At 44.2% G+C, this 16,809-nt stretch overlaps 1 protein-coding gene across 1 annotated transcript in view; it reads right to left on the bottom strand.

The window, feature by feature from the left end:
• Positions 1–14,436, bottom strand: part of Sertad2 (SERTA domain containing 2) — a 108,226-nt gene extending 93,790 nt beyond the window's left edge. Inside the window, exon 1 of the mRNA XM_052198332.1 lies at positions 13,928–14,436. The gene's annotated coding sequence lies outside the window, so the exon portion shown is untranslated. The remainder of the gene's footprint in view (positions 1–13,927) is intronic.
• Between the last annotated feature and the right edge of the window lie 2,373 nt (positions 14,437–16,809).

Here is a 16,809-nt window from a genome sequence, read left to right as displayed (position 1 = left end):
AACCCCCGGCACTCTAATAGACTAAGGACAATGGTACACACCTGTAATCCCACCCCAGGGAGGTAGAGGCAAGGGATAAGTTCAGGGACATCCTCAGCTACATGGCAACCTCAGGTACATCTGAGACGCTGTCTTTTAAAAACTCTCTGCACCCAGCACTTGGGAGGCAGAGGCAGGTGGATTTCTGAGTTCGAGGCCAGCCTGGTCTACAGAGTGAGTTCCAGGACAGCCAGGACTATACAGAGAAACCCTGTCTCAAAAAAAACAAAAAAAAAAAAAAAACAAACAAAAAAAAACAAAAAAAACAAACAAAAAAAAAAAAAAACAAAAAAACAAAACAAAACAAAACAAAAAAAAGGTTGGTGTGCAGGGAAACAGTGTTGGAGACAGCACCGCAGAGGTGTCCGTACATTCACATTTCCTAGGGACTTCCAAAAGCACCAGGACCAGGGTCTCACTGCAGGGGTGTGTCCTGTGAAGGGTAATTCTGCATGTGTTCTGTTAACACGGCAGAAAGTGCTTGAGTTGCTAAGCCACAGCTCATCAACACTCTGACAGGCCAAATGCCTCAGTCAAAGTTCTGATTATTTTTTGTTGACTTTTTAAAAATTCATTTGTATCATCTCTTTCTTTTTTGAGATTTATTCATTTATATATATACATGTATATGTATATACATATACATGTACACTGTAGCTGTAGCTGTCTTCAGACACCCCAGAAAAGGGCGTCAGATTTCATTACGGATGGTTGTGAGCCGCCATGTGGTTGCTGGGAGTTGAACTCAGGACCTTCAGAAGAGCAGTCAGTGCTCTTAACTGCTGAGCCATCTCTCCTGCCTCCTCTTGACTCTTTTTAATTCAATGAGACGTTAACCATCTTTTCAAACTCAATGTAAGCATTAAATGCAACAATAAAGAAATGTAGCCAGAACTCACACTGATAACGCAAGAACTACTGCGCGAGCTGCATCAGGTATCGAGGCGTTCCCTAGCAAGCTTGATGAGGCCGGCAGTGCTCCACACTTGCTCAGCTGTGGGTGACCCCTGGCTCTATACTTGTACCACAAACAAACAGCAAACAAACAAACAAACAACAAAAAGCAACCTTGGAGTAGAAGAACGGGATGGACTTACTTCTCCTTTAGACAAACCTAGAGAGTCTAGAGCCCAACATGCACAATTCGATTTAGGGAAGTGAAAAGGGGAGGGACTATATTTAAGAGACAGTAACCTATTTATCCCATCTATAAAAAAGAATAGGGGCTTTGGTGGCGGCTACATGGACAAAGTCTGGCTGTGTAAGCTGACTTGAATTCAGATCCCCAGCGCCCACAAAAGGCAGGCCCAGGCTGTGACCTCTGCAACCCCAGTGTTGGGAGCTATAGTGGTGGACAGGGAGATCTGGAGGGAGGGGGCTAACCAGACCATCTAGCATAGAGAGCAGCTCAGTGAGAGAACCTGTCTCAGAGAGAGAGAGAGAGAGAGAGAGAGAGAGAGAGAGAGAGAGAGAGAGAGAGAAAGAGAGAGAGGAGGGGGAGGGAGAGAGAGAGGGAGAGGGAGAGGGAGAAAGGACACCCAGTGACCCAGTGTAGAACTCTGGTCTCCACACAAGAATACATGGGCATGTGTATCCATGCACACAAAGGCATAAACCAAACACCCCCATTTCCCCCAACACATACTTTTTTAAAAAGGCAATTTTACCTTACATTTATAAATGTTTTGCCTGAATGTAAGAATGTACATCACATGCATGTCTGGTGCCCACAGAAATCAGAAGCAGGCATCAGATCTTTTAGAACTGGTGTTACAGACAGTTGTGAGTCTCCATACGGATTCTGGGAACCCTGGTCCTCTGGAATAGTAACCAGTGCCCTCAACTGCTGAACCATCTCTCCAGCCTCCCACAGAATTTTTAGTATAAAAATAAAAAGAACAGAGAAGCCTTACTAAAATTACATTCTTATCTCCGTGTCAAAGATGAATCATGATCAGCAAACCTGTAAAGAAAGGATCCCTGGAAGAACACATAACTTCCAGTCTCCAAATTCAAATTTGTGCAGGTTATTTAAAGATGCTCCAGTGAGTCTTCTATATGAAGAAAGGCCCTCCAAGGTCTGTCCAATACAGGAATTTGAAACAATCATTCCTCTGTGCCTCCTCAGTTCCATTTGCCTTTCTTGTTTAAAATGTGTTTGTGTGATAAGATATGAAGCATACATGACTAAAAGTTACATAAGACAGAAGTGATTAAGTCACAAACTCAAAACATGCTTCACAGACAGGTGTGGTTGTCCACCGTCGTTACCCAGCACTCAGGAAGTTAACGAAGGAGGATACCTAGAACGCAAGGCCAGCCTGGGCTACATATTGAGTCCCAGGCCAGCCTAGGCTATAGATTAAGACCCTATCTTCTCACTTGATCTTAGCCAAAAGAGTGAGAAGCAATGAGATCCTGTTGGGGAAAGAAAGAAACAAAACAAAAATTCTGATAATATAGATTTTCATAACAATGTACCTTACAACCTAGGTGGTTTTAATAAAAAGTTTTATTGATTATACATTAAGAACGTGCTTTTAAAATACTGAATTTGGAAACATTTGTTTATTTTGATATAGGCTGTCTGCTGTCTTTCCTAGGTTTCTTTTTTTTTTTACTCAATCCTCCCTCCCTTCCTCTCTCTCCCTCCCTTCCTCACCCCCCCCCAGTCTCTTTAGAGATGGGTGGTACCAGGGATCCAACCCAGAGTTTCACACATACACATGCTAAGCAAATGTCCTACTCCTGCCCTCCACAGCAGCTTGTTGGTTTTTGTATTGAGATAGCTGTTTCCTATGGTCCAGGCTGGTCTCAAACTCACTATGTAACCGAGGATGACTCTGAACTCCTGATTCTTCTGCCTTCACTTCCTAAGTGCTGGGATTACAGATGTCATACAACATCATGTTAGGCTACAATCTGGTACACTGTGTGTACGCACACATGCACACGAACACACACCCACCCACATATTATCCTTGAATTCATTTACAACAGATAATGCGCATAACTATGCTAGATAGGGGTTTCAATCAGAAATAAGAGAGACAATAAACTCTGCAGGAAAAGAAACTCTTTATCAGTTGTTTTAAGTCTCTACGAAAGCATCTAAATACTTTCATTAACAGATAAACTGTGAGATTTGAGATTTTGTACATTTAACCCCAAATTTAAATCTAAGAGACAGGAAAGCATTATATTATCCTATTTCAGACATAATTCTAAATAAAGAAACATATGTGATCTAAAAATAAAGACTGTTAGCATTTCAAAATACTCAGAACAACAAAATCAACAAAACCACAGTCACACAGTATTGTGTTTGAATTTAAATCCTCAGCTAGAGCTCTGCTGGGTGGAAGTGCTTGCCTGGCGCTCACAAGGCCTTAGGCCCAGTTTCCAGCAATAAATAGCAGAGAAAAAATAAAACAGTAGCAGGCCTGTCTGCTAAATTTCAAAGCAAAATAATTTAGAAAGATTATTTATAAATTATAGCAATATACTCAGACTTAAGTTAGCCAAATTAGGCATAGGTCTTCCCACCTGGCAGACAGGGCTATCCTAGGTAAAACTGGGGAGAAGGTATCTTAAGTAGCTTCCAAAAGGGCTGCCTGCTCATCCTTCCTCAAGAGGACTCCCCTTGTCCTCGGCACCTTCACTGATGCTTCAGGGGTTCCCAGTCGTGGGCCTTTTATATAGTTACTTTTGACTCAGGAACCTAAAACACATCCAAACTGTGTCTGAAAACTGTTCACAGGTGCAATTTCTGCTTCCCTTGGGGACAATGAGGATGCTCCATTTTTCACTGCTTCTCTACTGGGGGTCTGTGCAGCTGCTGCAGAAGAGACCAGTCTTTGTCCAAGACACAAAAGCCTTCTAACCAATGTTCCTTACGCTTGAAGGATGGATTCCCAAAAAGGCCGCCAGGACTTCCAGAGGGCCGGTCCATTTGACCTGGAACTCGAGTTCCTGCTGCAGCACACACCAACCAGACTCTGCATTGCTGCATTATACATGGCCCAACATAAAGGACTAATTTCTTTGCAAGGATCTTGTCTCTAGTGGACTGTAGGCATCACTGGGAAGAGGTTGTGTCTTACTATACTCCCAAGAACCCAGGACATATATTAAATATTCATAAACATGAAACAATAATTCACGATTATCACTACATGTAATGCCACTTTGTAAAACATAGGTATATTCACTTTGTTATTCGAGATGGAACTGACACTAATAGCTTCATTTGTGCAGGAAATTACAAAACTGCGGTCACTGAGACAAATCCTTAGCTCCCCCTGTAAGCAGGCAAAGCAAACTCAAGGTTCTCCAGTTAATTGTTCTGTATAGCTGAGACAACTACATGGCTACATTCCCATTGCGAAACATTCATTGTTACCATTTTTTTTTTCAGGCTTGGTCACAAAGGAAACAAGGAGACAGGAGAAAACAACTTAAAAAGCCCAATTAAAAAATCTAGGAAACACTCCAGACCATGGTCATCATGTTTTCCAGGGTTAATAAATAAGGAAGATTCATGATTTCTGGGAGAAAATGACATTGTTATGTTTTGATGTCTCAACTCAAATTCAAATATAAATTGTTTACTCAAATGGATTTTGTGGTCAGAATCGGGATTCCCTTTATACAAAATCAAAGGACATAAAATCCACATTAGGATTCTTTCCTGTTATCATTTCATCACTGTGCACTGGTTAATGTGGCTGCTCCCAAGCTCTGACTTTGCCAACACCTCTGGAGCCTGGTTTTCAGAGTGGGAAGATGTATGCCCTTCTTTCCCGCTGCAACCACACACTGTCTAGCTGGCCCACATCAGGGACTCCAGAATACCGTGGGTCTCATTTTATTTGAATTAAATAAAATGTACGGCAGGGACTGGAGAGATGGCTCAGCAATTACGAGCAGTGGCTGCTCTTCCAGAGGACCTGTGTCCAGTCCCCAGCACTGACAGGGTGGCTCACAACCATCTGTAACTCCAACTCAAAAGCAGCTGATGCTTTCTTCTGGCTTCCACAGGCACCAGACATACAAACTGTGTAAAGATGGTCATGCAGACAAAATACCTATACACATGAAATTAAATTAAATTAAAAATAAATTAAATTAAATTTTAAAAATAACAAAAGATTGTTTTCTAAATCAGAGGGAAGAGCCAGGCAGCCTTGCGGGTGGACATCTATGACCCTGCATTCACTGAAAGGGCTGACACAGCAGGGCTGGGAGTCCTAGCAAGCTCAAGGCCAGCCTGGGTAACATAATCTGTTTGAGACCCTGTCTCAAAAGGAAGACCTATTCCTTTTACTTAATGGGACTTAAGGACTTCTGACTTGTGATGTCTAAATAATGTCAGGCGCCGGGCGGTAGTGGCGCATGCCTATAATCCCAGCACTCTGGGAGGCAGAGGCAGGCAGATTTCTGAGTTCGAGGCCAGCCTGGTCTACGGAGTGAGTTCCAGGACAGCCAGGGCTATACAGAGAAACCCTGTCTCAAAAAACCAAATCCAAAAAGAAAAAAAAATAATAATAATGTCAGGAAGTTTGAGAAATCAGTAAATATTCCTACCACATCAAAGACTGCGGTCCTTGGGAATTTCTTTTTTATTTCTTCTTCTTCTTCTTTTTTCTTTTTTCCTTTTTTTTTTAAACTCACAAGATTTTTATGGACATATTACTTTGAAAGACATATTCAGGTCTGGAGGTACAGCTAGCTTGGTGGTAGGGCATCTGCTGTGTATGCTTATGGGCTGATTTTCAGTGTCACAAAGAAAGAACAAAGCATTCATTTTTATGCTCTGATTTTACTAGGTAAAAGAACCCTTAAAATCCAAACAACAGTTAACCCAAAGGGGGCATTTCATTTGAATTAAAGCCAACGAAGACAGTAACGCTGATGTGACTTCAGCAGGGACATTAATCATGCAACAATGTGAGTCTGGAAAACCTCACAGTGGCTGAGGTCTGATATCCCGACATGATTTCAAGAGTTTAAAAACAAAACAAAAGGAGCTGCTGCTCCCCTGGCCTGTGACTCTCTCAGGAAAGTCACCCTGAGTGTTGTTGGGGCAGTCACCACATACAAAAGAAAGCGTCTTAAAAATTCACCAATCACTTGGCATGGAGCAAAACAAATCCATGTCTGAGACACTTTACAGCAATAGGGGGGAAAGGCTGTAGCACCCCCCCCAGAAAAGATTAATAGAAAAATCAGTAAATAATAAAGATGTTAACATTTTTTCAGTGCCACCACTCTTGAGTACTTTGATGCATGTCTTAGGTTTACAATGTAGCCTTTAAACCTATGCAGGTAAGATGACCCATGCTTATCTTGCCATAAAATGAAGAAAATATTTCTATAGAAAAGGCTTTTCCATTGGTCCAATATAGCAGCCTAAAATAAATGAAAGATTCATCTCTATGTGTTCTACATTAGCAAATTCACAGAGAGCTGAAGGAAAAATTAATATGGTCAAGAAAAAGAACTCAGAAAGATGTCACAAGCACAGTCGTGTGCACATACACATGTATGCACACACATGCAAACTCATTGCAAATAGTAAGAAAACTGAAAACAACTTTTCAACAAAGACTTGTGGAATACTTAAAAGGTGGGACATTTTGATTATTTGATATATTAAAAGTAAACATTCGGTGTTAAAGGCTTATTCACACCATCACACAAATCATCCTAAAACTATGGACTTTAAATTCAAAAGCAGGGAATGAATCAAGTTGCTGTTTCAGTCCTGTGGCTACTGAACAAATAGGTAAGTCACTGAGTGTTTTGTTTTGTTTTTTAAGTTGATTCCTGGGAGCAGGCTGGAGAGATGGCTCAGCAGTTAATAACAAATTAAGTTCCCAGCACCATGTCAGGAGGTTTTTCTAACTGCCTGAAACTCCAGCTCCAGGCGACCCAAGGCTTCTAGCCTCACGTGCACGCACCTAAAGTAACACATGTGGTAATTAAAAATAAACTGTAAAACAAAAAGAATTGCTTCTTCTGTTGGGGATGGGGCTGTAGCTCGGCAGCAGGCAGAGCCTGTGCTGAGCATGCACAGGGTACACAGTTCAGTCCCAGCAGCCAGAAAAACGTTTCTGCTTTAAAGAAACTCACGTGTGGGAGATTAGCACTCAGTATCCTCAATACTGATTAGACCCAATAACATTTCTGTGTAGGACTCGCTTGTTTAAATAGGTCCTATTTTGAGTTCACTAACATTTCATGTTCACACTGAAAGTTGAACAATATCATAAGGCTGTGATAACTGCTAATATTTAGAGAAAAAAGTAAGTCTGAATTCTGATAAATTTATATAACAGGTAAACTCTAAGCCTATTTTTTGGGACAGAATCTCCTGAGGCCAGACTGACCTTGAACACACTGATACTCCTGATCCTCCCTCTGCCACTCACCAAGTGCCACCAAACAGAGCTACCTTCCAATGTTTATATTTTATATATGTTTGTTTCTTTGTTTGACCTGTGTAGCCCTGGCAGTCCTGGAACTTTCTCTGTAGACCAGCCTAGCCTCAAACTCAGAGATCCACTTGCCTCTGCCTCCCAAGTGCCTGGTTTTACCTTCTATTGTTAAAGGCTCTTAAATCCTATACTCCTGCAATCCCAACACTTGGAAGGAGGTGGCAGGAGGATCAAGAGTTCAAGGCCAAGCTGGACCACATGAGACCCAGTCTTAAAATAAAACAAAATGAAAACCTACAACCAAGACAATAGTGAAGGCTCACTGTTCACTTTTAGAGGCCGTGCAGGGCGGTCTTTACTGTGCAGCCTTTCGGTGCACGCCCTTGTCCGTCTCCCTAAATAAAGGGAATGAAAGGGGATAAAGTCAACCCTTCAAGCCACTCTACTGAAGTGAGCATATTCCACTGCACTCACACAGTACAATATGGACGACGACAAAAGACACCCCAAAGCCAAGGGCTCCCTTCGGAAGGACATAATGTATGAATTTTTCCTTGACTTTCTTTTCTCTGCTTTTGTTTGTCTTGACAAGGCTTGCCTGGCTCGCTCGCTCACTCGCTCTCCCTCTCTCCCTCCCCCTTCTCACTCCCTCTGTGTGTGTGTGTGTGTGTATGTGTGTGTGTAGAAATTTATTTTTATTATATGTTCATTAATGTTTTTTCCTGAATGTTTGTCTGTATGAGAGTGTCAGCTGCCCTGGAACTAGAGTTATAGCCAGGCGTGAGCTGCCACGTGGGTGCTGAGAACTGAACCCCACTCCTCCGGAAGAGCAGTCAGCAAGCACTCTTAACTGCTTCGCCGTCTCTCCCCTCCAAGCCTGGGTCTATAGTTACAGTTTGTTTGTTTTTCTTTTTTGGGTAAGGAGTGATATTAGGGATTGGACTGGGCTCAATACTTTTTTTCTTTAAAAAAGGATTTATTTATTATTATATGTGAGTACACTGTAGCTATGATCAGATGCACCAGAAGAGGGCATCAGGTCTTTTTATGGATGGTTGTGAGCCACCATGTGGTCGCTGGGATTTGAACTCAGGACCTTTAGAAGAGCAGTCAGTGCTCTTACCTGCTGAGCCATCTCTCCAGCCCCTCAATACATTTCTTTAAGATTTATTTTGTATTTTATGTGGCTGTTTTGACTGTGTGCTTGCACGAACAAAGGTTAGAAGATGACTATGGATCCCTGAGAGCTGGAGATATGGATGGTTGTGAGCCATCTTGTCTGTCAGTGCTGAGAATGGAACGAAGAGCAACCAGTGTTCTTGATCACTGAGCCAGCTCTCCAAACCTTAAAAACATATTTTAAGGGAGGCAGGGTGCCACACACCTTTAATCTCAGCACTTGAGAGGCAGAGGCAGATGGATCTCTGAGTTTGATGCCAGCCTGGTCTACAGAAGAAAAAAAAATCTCGAAAAGAAACAAACCATGTTTCAAAGTCAGGCATAGCTGCCGAGCTTGCAGTCAGCGCATTTTAAAGGATAAGACAAGAAGAACCACCATTAGCTCAAGACAGGTGTGGTCTACTGTGAGTACCAGGCCCCCAAGGCTGCACAAACTAGTAAAGGAAAAGTACATAAATAGCAAGATGGGGCTTGGGGGACACGGGTCTCAGTGCTGCCTGGCCTGCACATGAGACCTGGTTCTGTCTTTAAAAGAAGGATATTTTTCTAATATTTGATTATTTTAGCCAATGAAGATGCAATACGGTCAACTAAACCATGTAGCATTATTTGATTAAACAAAGGGTTGTATACACAGACTTACCTGGTTACAGGAGATACCTCATGAGTTTATACCTCAAGAAGGTTTTACAATGTTATAAAACTCAATCATACTCCCGATTTTGTAAATGAAGATCCTTCTTTTAATTCGTGCATTTTATAACTTCAGCGGGCTCAGTAACCAAGCTACATTGTATTGACAAGTAAAATAACAAGGTTCTGTACGTGATGCAGGCAGTGGCCAGTCCAACCAAAAGTAACAGGTTTCCCAATTGTGTAACACCTATGAAAATGTGGGAAAGTCTGAAAATCGTTTCATTTACTGAGTCCATCACATACCTTCCACACATTTACTGTAGCTGCTTCAGCAGCAAATTATTATTATGGCTGTTCAAGAGAAAGAGTTTTATTCTGAATGGAAACAGAAGCAAAGCTTCAGTCCTTGAGTCCATGTAAGACTCACACATTCTCTTTACTAATTCTGAAGCAGAGAATTATATCCGATCACCATTTGAGACATTCAAAATCTAATTTGTACGGTTCACATTAATGAGGACTAGCAGTCAACTTAGTGACAGAAAGCTTACAAGTCAGAAAAGGCTATGATTAAGACCTGGACATGGCAAACAGAGGAAGACATCAGATGTGCCTTTTCAGAGTACTTTAGTCTTCAAAATAAAAGCCATTAATAAAAAATAAATTATACATTTTATTTACTCTCTAAGCACTAAAATAAAGTAAAAAAAAAAAACAAAAAAAAACCAAAAAAAAAAAAAAAACAAAACCCTCCCCCCAAGTGCTGGGATTAAAGGTGTGAGCCAATCATACTGGACAAATAAAATAAAAATTCAATTCAAAAAGTAACAGTATTTTCTACAGTATCAGACTAAAATGTACATTCAACTATTCATAAACAATTTTAAGACCCTGCTTAATTACTTGCACTTGGTTATTCACACCTCTATGCCAGGTGCTTTGCCAGGCACCAGGCAATGGGCGCAGGAATGAAATGCTACTGTTACCTTTACAAATCTTTCTGTTTAGTGAAGGAGGAAACCATGTGATTTCTATAACAATTTTGTAATTGAGACAGGCACAGGATACAATGCAAATTTAAATGAAAGAAAGCCAAAAATGGTGCCTCATACTTGAAATCCTAGCACTCAGGAAGCCAAGCACATTTGAAGCTTGGACCAGAGTGAGAGCTTATCTCAAAGGACAAAACGTGACAGAGGGTAGACAGCTGGACCCATCCAATAAACTAAAGCCTTTTCTCAAAAACAGTGTTGCGCTATGCAGTCCCAGGTAGCCCTTAAGTTCTGATCACTTGGCCTCAGCTTCCTGAGTGCCAAGGTCACAGGTATATACAGTATGTCTTGCCCAATAACTGAGTGTCCTTCCTTCCGTCCCGTGTATATGGGTGCATGTTCCTGTGTGCAGGTGAGCATGAACGTGTGTGTAAATACACGCAGCAGTCAGAGACAACCTCAAGTGTCACTGCTTAGGCACTATCTACATTGTTTTTGAGCCAATGCCTCTCTCTGGGCTGGAACTTGCCAGGTAGGCTGGGCTGGCCGAGAACAGCCAACTGTGGCTGCTTCTGCAATACTAGGCTACAAGCATACTCACCAGAACCAGCTTTTTAATGTGGCTCTGGAGTTGAAGAGATGGTTCAGTGGTTAGGAGCACTGACTGTTCTTCCAAAAGGTCCTGAGTTCAATTCCCAACAACCTCATGGTGGCTCATAACCATCTGTAATGGGATCCCATGCCTTCTTCCGGTGTGCCTTAAGACAGCTACAGTGTACTCATATACATAAAATAAGTAAATATTAATGTGGGGTCTGGGAATCAAATTCAGGTCCTCATGCTTATAAGTGATTTAACAACTGAGCTTTATCTAGCCTTTTTGAAGGGATTTTGAGATAAGGTCTTGTTATGAAGTCCTGGCTAACATAGAACCTTATATGTAGACCAAGATGGCCTTAAACTTGCAGGAATCCTCCTGTTTCTACCTCTGGATTACTGACTTACAGGTGTGCGCCACCATATCTGGCTTCTAATAATGGAATTTCTTTGAAGTTTCATATAAACTCTATTTCAAGCATCAGGAATATTTATAAAAAGTCTTCTTTTATTAACAGCAACGATTATTGCCTTCATTAAGAAATGTACGACTGAAGCTAAGAATACAGATCAGTGGTGGAGCGCTCACTTCGACACAGGCGAGGCCCCAGGTTTGGTTCCCTAGTGCACTAAGGACAACAGAACAAGCACACTGCTTTTTAAAGTCACCCATATACAAGAAACAAAAAATGAGCTAAACTTGGGAAGACAACCCAAGCACTTCAGAACCTCTGCACATATTAGCTTATCTGCACTCATCATAACAACATGGAGTAGGTGCTGTTACTGTCCTCATTTTATAGATGAAATAACTAACAGTAACTTGGTCAAGGGCACACAAATAGCAAAGGAAGACTGAGACTTGAACCTTCAGGACCTAATTTGAGAACCTTCCCTTAGCATTTTGTTTTGATTTTAGTTTGGTTGGTTGGTTGGTTGGTTGGTTTTTGAAAAAAAAAAAAAAAGATGTCCCACCACGGTGTACATCTCCTGGGCTCAGGTCATCCTCCTGCCTCAGCCTCCCTGGTAGATGGGCTCCTGATGAGCACTAGCAGCCTGGTTCTGGAGCTGTATTCTTTTCCCTGTGTATGGTGTGTGAGTGTTTATGAGTATTCCTGCATCTTCGCAGGTGCATGTGCACGTACAGAGGTCAGAGGTTGATATCCACTATCTGCTGCATTCTTTCTTTCTCCATCTTTTATTGAGATAGGGTCTCTTGCTTAAACCCAGCACTAGCCAATTTGGCTAGTCTAACCAGCTAGTTTGCCCCAACACTCCTTGTCTCCACAGCCTCACCACTCCCCCCCACCTCCCCCACCCCGACTCCCAGTGCTGGGATTACAGGAAGGCTGCCACACTGTTGTGGGTACTGAGAATCTGAATTCAGAAAATGGACAACCAATTGAGCAATCTTTTCAGCCCCTGACCCTTCACTCTTAAATTCCACACAGACATCTGTCTTCCAGGATGATACTGTCTATGGGAAGCATTCTATCAATCCTTGGGGGAGGGGAGGTCTTTTAAAGAAGAATCTTTCTGGAGAAATAACTGGAGAAAACCACTACAGTCCAGATTTTTTTAAAAAATTTGTCCAAGGTCACAGAGCCAGTGAGAGAGAGATACTGGCAACATTGAGATTCAGACAACAGGATGCCCTGTACTATGAGACTTCAGCCTTATGAAAAAAGTCCCATGGTGAATGTATTAAACAATTCAGAAAGGCTCTGCGTAAGTCTCCCTGAAACACACTGAAGGGTCTTGAGGCCGGTGACAAGCACTTCTTTAAAGCAGCATTTACATGTAAGTCACTTTTAAACTTCATCACTTTGGACTGATCATAACCACATTTCTGCTCTTTAAAAAGAAATCTTTCTGTAGCAACTTGGCAGATTTCGGTACAGGAACAGTCTATTCTTTAAAATTAAATTTAGTAACAACTTATTCTGGTTAGTCTGAAAGAGAAGTAGAAAATGAACTACTAAGAGGTCTTTGCTGTGCTTTAATATTTCAAAATATGTTTGGTTTGGCCTAATTTAAATCTTGTGGACAACTAGTGCAGAACTAGGTTTCAAGAGGGTAATATCAACTTAAAACTACCGAATTCTAAACAGCCACCTCAGAAGTCAAATCAGAGCAACCATTTCTGATCATTCTTTCACCTCAAAATAAATATTACAGATCCATACAGTAGGACTCTTGTGAAGCAGGTAGGGGGTGGGTATTTGTAGTTTGGAGGCATTTAAGATGGAGAAACCAAATTAAAAACTGAAGAAATTTTGTAGAATAATGTTGCTTAAAGAGTAGTCAAGAACACAAAAATGTATACCCAAAGAAACAACCTCTAAACTGCTCCTCTATACATAAAACTCTACACAGTATCCAGTGACAGAGAAAAACAAAATTCTACATTGCAATGCTCCCTAGAGCAAAGGAAAACCGACGTGGACATATCCTGCTGGATTGCCATCTTACCTGCTCTCTTCCAACAGGTTTAGACCTCATAATCTTTAATACTGAATTCACATATTTCAGAAGAAAACCCATAAAACGGCTTCAAAATAAAAGTGTTAAGTAAAGCCACTGGGCAAGCAGTGTTCTCCTCTATCACCATACATTCAAATCACAAACACCTTTTGCCTTGCCTTTATTGAATGAAAGTTAACTTCGATTTAGAGGGAAATGTGCCCCCATTAGGCATTTTACACTTTCCGCAGGGCACTCAGTCTATCAGATCACATCGCAGACTATTACTGCTCACTTAGGCATTCAAAAGACAGAGAGCATGCCAGCACCAATTATTTTACAGGCGGCATAATGCCCCGCTGGTGGAAGTCTGGCAATACCTACATGTACAGCAAGACAGGAGGAGGAGGGTGTCAAGGGCGGGGGATGGACGGGGGGAGGAGGGAGTCGCCTCCACATCCACATCCACGCCGGACCGGGAACCTCCTGCCACAACCTGATCCCTGCCCTTCCCAAAAGTGGCCTGGCCACCACATTTTTCTTTTTCAGATCACCCCACCCAAAACCCCGCTCCGTACTCACCTTCCGCGAAGAAGTGGGCGCCGGGTCCAGTCCCCGGGCGGGTCGTACGGCCGCGGGGAGAGGACGTCGGTCGGCGCGTCCCTCGGTGCGGGACGGGGATCCCGACGAGTAGGAGCGCAGAGGAGCGGGAGGAGGAGCGGGGTGGGGGCTCCCGCTCCTACGGAGCCCGCTGGTCCTCCACCGCTGCCCCGCGGAGGAAAGCCGACCGAGAGATGGACTGACTGTCGGGGAAACGGCGGGGACGGGCGAGACGGGCTAAAGGGGCGAGACCGCGCGCGGACTGGACGGGAGACGGCAAGAAGCGGCTCGGGGTCTAGCCCATGCCGTGGCGGCCTGGGGGCAGAGGCTAGCTGAGGGGAAGTTGCCGAGGCTGGTGAGATGCGGGAGGAGGGCGCACCGGGAGGAGTACAGCCAGCCAGCCATGGATAGCGGGGCGCCGAGAGCAGGGGCGGCCGGCGGCGGGGAGCACCGCCCGCTCGGCTCGCTCAAGACATTTAATTGGATTGATAGGTTGTGCAGTGACTCACAGACTTTAAAGAGTCCTAGGGCAGTCCCCGCCCAGCTGGACCGGGAAGGAGCGGCGGGGCGGGCGGGGTAGGGGGCCGGGGAGAGCCGCGAGGGAGGAGGCGGTGGGGCGGGAGCGCAGCGAGGATGACCAATGGCAGAGCGTGTGGCTGTGACGGGCGTGGCTGTAGACCAATGGCGGTGGGGCTCGCTAGGCGGCTGGCTGCGCCCCTGGCCCAATGAGTCTTCTAAGGACACTGTCGAGCACCGGGCGGGGGAAGTGATGGGGGTGGGGAGAGGTGGGTGGACGTTGAGCAGGGGGAGGAGAAAAGGAGCCGCGGGAGACCCGCGGAGTCACTCTGCCTCCTCGTTCTAGAAGTGCGCTTTCCGCCAATCCGAGCGCCACCTGGGGGTGATGGACGCCGGCCCGTGGCCAATGAAGAGGAGAGGCTGGCGTTGAGGAGCGGGCGGGCCCGCGCTCTGGCTCCCTCCTCCTGCACGGTCCTCCAGCCCGCCCGGCCCGGGTCAGTCACGCAAGTGACCGTGTGAGAGCGGGGCTGCGCCGGGCGGGGTGGGGTGGGGCGGGGCGGGGCGGGGCACCGCAGCTGGCGGCGTAACCCCGGAGCAGCCGGAGGGGCGCGCGGGCGGGCGGGCCCCTCGCGAAACCTGCCCGCCGACCTGCCCGCCAAGCCCACTCTCAGGGCGGTCCGATTCGGAGTGGATCCGATCCAAACTTGATCCGTGTCCATAGCGTCCACTCCTAAAACAGCCCTGGTGGGCACGTGCTCTGGGATTTCAGGAGCCAAAGATGCAAGGCGTGGCAATCACTTTGGCCCAGGATTTGCCCGTTTTGTAGGGAAGTCGCCTAGGGTGTGGACAGGTTGAGACAGCTCCTCAGAACACATGTTCTTTTATTGGGTTTCTGGAAAAGGCACTTCTTAAACTGGTGTGGACGACTCTGGACGGGCTTTCCAGTAGAGTGTGTATCTTGGCTTTCTCCAAACGTCCCTCTGCACTCTCTCCCACTCCGTCACCTTGAACCCTAAGGCAGTGCCTGCGTGCACCTACTCAGTACTCATTCCCAGGAGCTATGGAGTGTCTCAATCTCTTGGATGTTGTCCAGTAATCACAGACTTTAACCCATTGTATGCATTAATACTTGAAAGAAATTCCCCAAGATGAAAACACGCTGGCAAAACCCATCTTCTTATCCTACAAAATGCATTGTTTGTTTCGGGTGTTGTTAAGACAGAGTCTGTATACCTGACCTTGGCTGACATAGTATTCCTGTTTCATCCATACGGCCTTGGCTTCTTCGGTTTCCTGGATTTCTGAAAACAGTTGCATTCCTATTCAAATCTACTGGAATACCCAACACCCACTTTTGGAATAAGTACCCGTGAGACAATGTTGCTTTACGGTCTTGAAGTGAGAGTCCCCAACCGCGCCCCCCCCCCCCCCCCCACACACACACACACACACGCCCAGCCCAAGATAACCAAAATCCACAGTGCTCTGGAAATGGGGAAAACATAAAAATGAAGACAAATGTTTCCTCTGGTCCTTTTTGGGGCTTTCCTTAACTGTGCTCACTTTAGGACACAGACCTTTCTTGAGCTTAGTTGTGACATAACTTGACTCCATGATTACTTTCTGGAGTCCAGAATCTGCTAATGAAAATTAACTCTGCCAGCAACTTCTTGCCACAAGCAGCTCATATATGCATTCTCTCTTCATGTGTTGAAACCACACGGGAGCTATGCAGGGCAGGGGACCCAATGTTCTCACCTTCAGCCCAGTGATTGGTACAGGGTAAACAATGTTAGCCAGATCTCCTTATGAGAAGCTAAACCAACCAGATCCCTCACTGTGGCAAAAAAAAAAAAAAAAAAAAAAAAAAAAAAAAAAAAAAAGCAAAACGCCCCACTATTTCTATATTTCTAATCTGGGTTACTGTACTACATTATATTTTATGCATATGAGTGTTTGCTTGTATTTATGTGTGCTGTGTTAGTGCCCGGTACCTGTAAAGGCCAAAAGAAGGCATTGATCCCCTGGAGTCTGAGAAAGCTGTTTTCACAGCTGGGTGGGTGCTGGGAACCAAACCCAGATCCTCTGCAAGAGCGGCAAAGTGCTCTTAACTGCTGAGCCATCTCTCCAGGAGATACATATGTATTTTTTTCTTCTATGATAGGTGAATTAATGAATTATTGTCTATACAATAATGGTATTAAGAACAGATTTTGACTATGGGAAAGATCTCCAAATGAGGGTTAGCAATCTCATGGTGGAAAAGCTGTGACTTGCCCTCAATCATTTCATTACCATGTGTCACTTTAGAATTCTGTGCCCTCCTTATTCTAATGTTTCCTTTTGGT

This window comes from Apodemus sylvaticus, chromosome 11, assembly GCF_947179515.1.
Source record: "Apodemus sylvaticus chromosome 11, mApoSyl1.1, whole genome shotgun sequence".
NCBI lineage: Eukaryota > Metazoa > Chordata > Mammalia > Rodentia > Muridae > Apodemus > Apodemus sylvaticus.
The sequence above is the reverse complement of the archived record's forward strand: the minus strand, read 5'-3'. Positions and strand labels throughout refer to the sequence as shown.